Source organism: Copadichromis virginalis, unplaced genomic scaffold, assembly GCF_057382275.1.
Source record: "Copadichromis virginalis isolate Kocher_CV1m ecotype Utaka unplaced genomic scaffold, C_Virginalis_male_GT1.1 unmapped_scaffold_1, whole genome shotgun sequence".
Classification (NCBI taxonomy): domain Eukaryota; kingdom Metazoa; phylum Chordata; class Actinopteri; order Cichliformes; family Cichlidae; genus Copadichromis; species Copadichromis virginalis.
Window position 1 is genome coordinate 3,176,675 of NW_028188589.1, and position 6,819 is coordinate 3,183,493.

Here is a 6,819-nt window from a genome sequence, read left to right on the forward strand (position 1 = left end):
CCGTAGCACGGCGATCGGCAGATAAAAAGCCGGTAGCAGTCTCCTTTGTTTTTACGCTCGATGTTCATGTCTTTCATGACGACACGAACACCGTGGCGTTTGCAGATGGTAGAAAGTGCAGGGATAGCGAGCGCAAAAAAGGCGACTGCTCACGGCGCCGGGCTGTTGTTACAGGAGAAAGAAGCGGAAATGACACCGTGACATATAACAAATAACATCAGCTGTTTCTGATGTTAGTTGTTTTGACTGCTTTTACATTATATTGAAATATATGTAATGTTCATGTTTGCTGCAATGCAAACGCAGTGATGCAAATAAAAACATGGAGCCACAAATTACGGTGCGACCCTATAATTAGTCCGGGTTACCGGGGACTGTTGTTGCCGATGAACAGGTGTCGCTATGTGACTGCAGACTAAATTGGGCTGCATTGAGTTCATGACTTTTCTTTTATCCCGCCGCCTACGCATCACTGTGAGAGTTAATATGAGATCTCTCTCTGTGGAAAAATAACTTTAAATCCCACTGACGTGTGTATAAATCTATATACGTATAATGTCCCGCTGGGCAGCAACTTAAAAAAACAACTTTTTTTGAAGTGTTGTGAACGCAGCGCGCTGGGGCGAATGTCGGCGTTTGCCCAATAGAAAGGAGGAAGCCAGCCAGGCACAGGAAAGAATGAAACACTCCAGGGCAACGCTGCTGGAACTTTGACTCATTGAGAAATGTTTCCCTGCTTGCATCAAGCCCGGCTGGTGTCCCCTGAGATCCATATCCCACCCTGATTGGTGGGTTAATTCAGCTCCGCCCACAACACTGTAAAGTGTCATACATTATCAAACTAACATTACATTTTCATATTAAGGTGGGGCCAAAAACTATCGTCCTGCGGGCCGCAATTGGCCCACGGGCCGCGAGTTTGAGACCCCTGGTGTAGGAGGACACCTGCTCTGTGTCTGGTTAAGTATAAGAGCCCTTTGTTAGGGGGACCGCTGGACTCTTAGCACCAGCTTTGGGGTCACAGGGTCACATCTGGAACACACACACACACAGACACACACACACACAGACACACACACACACACACATACACACACACACACACACACACACACACACACAGACACACAGACACACACACACACACATACACACAGACACACACACACACACATACACACACACACACACACACACACAGACACACACACACACACACACAGACACACACACACACACATACACACACACACACACACACACAGACACACACACACACACACACATACACACACACACACACACACACACACACACACAGACACACACACACAGACACACACACACACACACACACACACACACACACACACACACACACACACTATGCACAGACTGGTACTCTTTGTTCATACCTGTGTAAGACGTCATAATGAACTTGTGCATATTCATGTAAGCTCAATAAAGAGCAGTGTTACGAGGGAGCAGACGAGAGCGACTGAGGTCAAGTGAAGGAACGGCGCTGTCACAGTTCTCTCCCTCATCAATTGTCTGGTTCCAGCGGTGGGTCTGTGCTAGACGACCCATCACCAGCTTTTTCCACTGGTTACCAGTACGTGGTAGAATCCACTTCCAGATCTGGTTGTCTTTAAATCTGTGAATGGATTGGCTCCATCTTATCTCTCTTTAACAAAAGAATCCAAGTGGAGCCCTCAGGTCTGCAGATAAGCAGCTTCTGACCAGAACTAGACGTAAAAACAGAGGTGAGCTTTATCGATGGCTGCAGCCAAACTCTGGAACAGTCGCCCTTCACATCAGGTCGTCACCAACACTGGACATTTTTAAAAGCCGGTTGGAAACACATTTGTACTCTGTAGCTTTCAATCCTGACCAGTCTTTATAGTCATTACTGTGTATGTTTCCTATTTTCTCTCTACTCTGTGCAGCACTTTGGCTCAAGCTGTTTTTAAATGTGCTGATAAATAAATGTAGATTTCTTTGAATAAAACAGTGGAGCCGAGCTTTGAGCTCAGTGTGTAACAGTGTGTGTGTGAGAGCCATGTAATGTCCATGTGTGCATGCTGACTGTGCTGCTCTGACCCCCCTCCTCCTTTCAGGGTGGAGCCTGCTGGAGTCCGATGGTTGAGACCAGGTCTGAGGAAGTGTAAGTGTGTTTTTAATGGGATTCATGAAAACAAAGCAGCACACATTCAACCATCTTCATCATGTCAGGAGTCATCATCAAAGTGTCAATCAATGAACAGATGATGGATCAATAACTGCAGCTGGATTGTGTTTGTTCTCTCCATCAGATTCCTGTCAACTCACAATCGACACAAACACAGTGAACACAAAGCTCCAACTGTCTGACAACAACAGGAAGGTGACACATGTGGAGGAGGTTCAGTCATATCCTGATCATCCAGACAGATTTGATGTTTATGAACAGCTGCTGTGTAGAAATGGTCTGACTGGTCGCTGTTACTGGGAGGTCGAGTGGAGAGGAAACGTTGATATATCAGTGAGTTACAGAAGCATCAGAAGGAAAGGAGACAGTAATGACTGTTTGTTTGGACTCAATGATCAGTCCTGGAGTCTGATCTGCTCTGATGATGGTCCTCAGTCTGTCAGGCACAATAACAGCTACACATCCATCTCCTCCTCCTCCTCCTCCTCCTCCTCTGTCTCTAACAGAGCAGCAGTGTATGTGGACTGTCCTGCTGGCACTCTGTCCTTCTACAGAGTCTCCTCTGACACTCTGATCCACCTCCACACCTTCAACACCACATTCACTCAAACTCTTTATCCTGGGTTTGGGTTCTGGTCTCCTGGTGCCTCAGTGTCCCTGTGCTGAGTGGAGTGTAAAGAGTGTCTCCTGTTACAGAAACACTCTGACTGTTGAACAGATAGTTCAGTCTGTACATGTCTGTCTCTTTCACTCACAAACACGTTTTCAGATTCATGGATTCAATCAGTTGATGTTTGAAACTCTTCTAAATGATTCCTTGTAAACTTCTTCCTCTTCAGTCACAAACAAACAGGAAGTGATGTCACATGTGTTCCTGTCCACACAGCAGAATGAGTCTATTGCTGACAGTGATGTACAAACAGAGTGAGCATTTCTGAGGCCCAAAATAAACTGAGTAGTTCACTGAATGAACAATGGACTGTGAGCTCAGTTCCTTCATCATTAGTATGGATTATATATGTATATGTATTATATTAGTATCATATATATCAGGTGCTGCTGCTTTCAGTCATTGTGCAAATGTGCTGTTTGTAAGCTTGTAAAGCTGCAGTCAGCTGAGACTGAAGAAGTCACCTGATCAGTGAGCAAACGTTTCTGAAAACGTCCAGATGAACAGAATCAACCTTTTGGGATCAGCCAGCAATGCAGCATCATTGTTGTTCAGCTTCAGAGGTTTGCAGGAATGAACTGATGACCAGAAACAGCTGCAAAGTCCAAGAAAATACCAGCTGGAGTTCAGCTGCATTTGAAGAAGTCAAAGAAAAGTAAGGATGGCAAAGGGCGACGTTTTCTTCCAAAGAGCTGCAAACATGGTCGACGCCTCATTAGAAGAATCATCTGGACGTTTGTGAGGAACTCTAACCAAGAAAGCAACGTCACACAGATCCAACAGACAGTTTCCATGACTGCAAGTGTTGAGTGGAAAAATGCTACATTGCATTATTGCATCCTCTCACCACAGGAGGCGCTGTTGGCACCACTGATTGCTGATCAGCTGTTCTCTGATGATCTGATTGATACTGTGAATAACGGGACTCACTGAACTCTGTGACACAGTGAAGATTACAGAGTTTAACTTCACCCTTTAAGACTGACCACAGAACCAAGTCCGCCAGAGCTTTTGTTATATTTTTACATGCTGTGGAGCCATTTGTGGGAGCATTTCAAGTTGCTATACATCAATACAACTGTTATAGCCCTAATTTTAATAATATGTATGCATTAAGTCCATAGTAACTACATAAATTGCAAAAAAAACCCTCTGCTCATCCATCTCTGTGTGTATCAGGATACATTTGGTTCATAATACACAGAAAAATCAGAGTTATTACCTGTAATAAATGTGAAAGATTCCTGCAGTGATAACCAGGCAGGACTGAAACACATCCAAGCTGTCACCACGGTAACAGCACCGCCCATCCACAGGTGAGGGGAGGAGCAAAAAGAGGGACTTTCACCATTTTATACTAAAAACACTCAACTAATGTTTCTAATATGAAACAAATAAGCCCACATTAATGTGAGCGTTTATTAAATAATAATAATGATGATTTACATATCCAGGTGGATGACTGGATATGTAAATATTATAATAATATAAATAAATATTATTATTTAACCTAACCTAACCCTAACCCTAACCTCCTAACCCTGCTGGACACACATGACCCACACTAGGCTGCCTTCATCCATCCTTTCCTCCTTTACTGAGACTCTGAATCAGCATGTACAGTGGGGCAAAAAAAACTTTTCTGAATCTCGGGCAGATGAACTTCCCTGAAGTGTTTCCAGCTGGGCGTCGAGTGTTTGACCGACGCATGAAACGACACGTTTGTGAGTATTTGTGAGTATTTATCACACGGCGTGCTGCGGGGAAAAGCCTGAGAAATCCCAGAGAAGCTTCCTTCCTGCCAGTATATGAGCCCACCAACAGAGACAGGACCAGTTCATCCTCCATCACTTACTGTGTGCACACGTAGCAAATGTTAAAGTTTCAGTTCAAATGGTGGTTTTGTTTGCAGGGACTGTGAGTGGATGGAGATCCTGGTCCTCCTCAGCTGTGAGTTCTTCCTCTGTCATGAGAACCTCAGGGGGAGAACATGTGCTCACTCTCAGCTGCTTTAACAGGAAAGAAGCTCTTTTAGATCAAAGCTGAGAAACTGTTTGTAACAGCGAACTCTGTCACCTTTCTCTCCTCAGCCTGCTGCTGGACAGGCCCATGAAGCTCTGCTGTGAAGGCTTCCATGTCCCAGGCTTCACCTTTACCTGCTGACCAACGGGAGGCGTGGCCAAAACAGCGATGGGGAGTGGAGCAGCAGGTAGCAGAGGTGAGCCTCTTGTATGCAGCCTGTTATCTGTGGGACCAGGGAGGACGTGACAGCAGATGTTGCTGATTCAACATCTGTGTGACAGCTGGAGCAGCACAGTCTGCAGGAAACATCTGTGCATGTAGGAGACACCAAGGTTTACATGGTGGAAGCAGACGACTGACTCAAGCAGCCTCACATCACAGGCTGCTGGCTACAAGCACATGACCACAGTGACTGGTTTCACTGGTGTCTGTCCCAGTCTGTGGCAGAGATACAGGAAGTCACAGACAGCCTGCACACAGCGTTTCCTCTGGAGTGTGTTTCACACCCTGTTTGTGTTTCTCACTAACATGTTGTAGTTCTTCCTGCACACAGCAGCACTTTGATCATTTCTCCTGCTTTTCTTCCTTTTCTAGCTTTTATACACTGACAGTAACACAAAACTCCAAAGTCATCATTTGAGGAGCTTCTTAAGAGTTTCTGTGAGTTTAGTGAAGTCAGCCTCTCAACAATAAGTGTGTGTGTGTTGATTATCTAATGTTCAGAGAGGACTGCACTGATGTAGCATCCAGGTGAGCAGCTTATGAGCCAACAGGGGAAATTTAGCTGTATTATTGTTGTTTAAATGTAATAATTTATGATTTCATGTTCCAATATTTCACTTTTCCAAACGTTTTGTTATCATTTGGTCTGAAAACCATGACAAACAGCAGTGTTACAGTTGTTAGCATTAGCTGCTATAGAGCACTCAGTCACTGTATTGGTGTTAGCGACATGAACATATCTGAGCTAACTGTGTGTTCCAGATGTGCAGCAAACCCAACTGTCCCTGTGTTTTCCTGCTGTAGACATTATCCCCATGATGCTGACGTCCTCTGGTGGGACGAGCTCACACGTTTATGGATTCAGATGCTAACTGGACCAGACTGGTGTCAACCTTGGTGCTATAGAAGCAAATCAAAGAAGAACCAGTTGAACCTGAGCTGTCTGTAGTGGTGACACCAACACCATGTCACCTGCACATGCTGACCCAGGGTCAGTGTTGAACCTATAAGCTGTGTCCTCACAGTTCAATATGTCCTCACTGCACAGGTCAATGACATCAGAGCTGTAATGTTGTTCCCGTCTCACTAAAACTTCTGGCATAAGGTGACTTTTCTGGGTGATTCCTACTCCAGGGTCACCAGTTTGAATCCCTCTGTTACTGCTGGGAACGTGCTGCTAAAGTGCCCTTGAGCAAGGCCACGTCCAGCTGATGAAGCCAACCCTGGGCTCTGCTTGCTGGCAGTGACAGAGTAGATGAAACAGCTCAGTGGATGCTAACTCACAGCTAACTCTGTCATGGATAAGTGAAACAAAGCTGACTGACCCACAGCTGCACACAAACACCTCCAACACCTACAGGTCAGCAGGTCCACTGCTGTCTCTGATGGGCCCAAACTTTGCTTGTTCAGCGTTTGCTGCTGCTGACTTTGAAAATCACACCAAACAATGGAATCAAATATATCGACTCAGCTTAGACTACAGAGAAGCTCGGCACTGCTCACAAAACTCAAACACAAAAGGCTTTTTAGAGACAACAATCACTTTGACAGACACACAAACACGACTGAGTACAGAGCAGCTGCTGGTTTGAAGCCACAGAAATGTTCAAATGTTTAAACACACTGCAGCGTTGCAGCCGTGATGCATTTGTGCTGCTAAGGCCACACACATCAGCTGCCTTACATTTTAGCACCAGTTCATCTCTGACCATGGCAG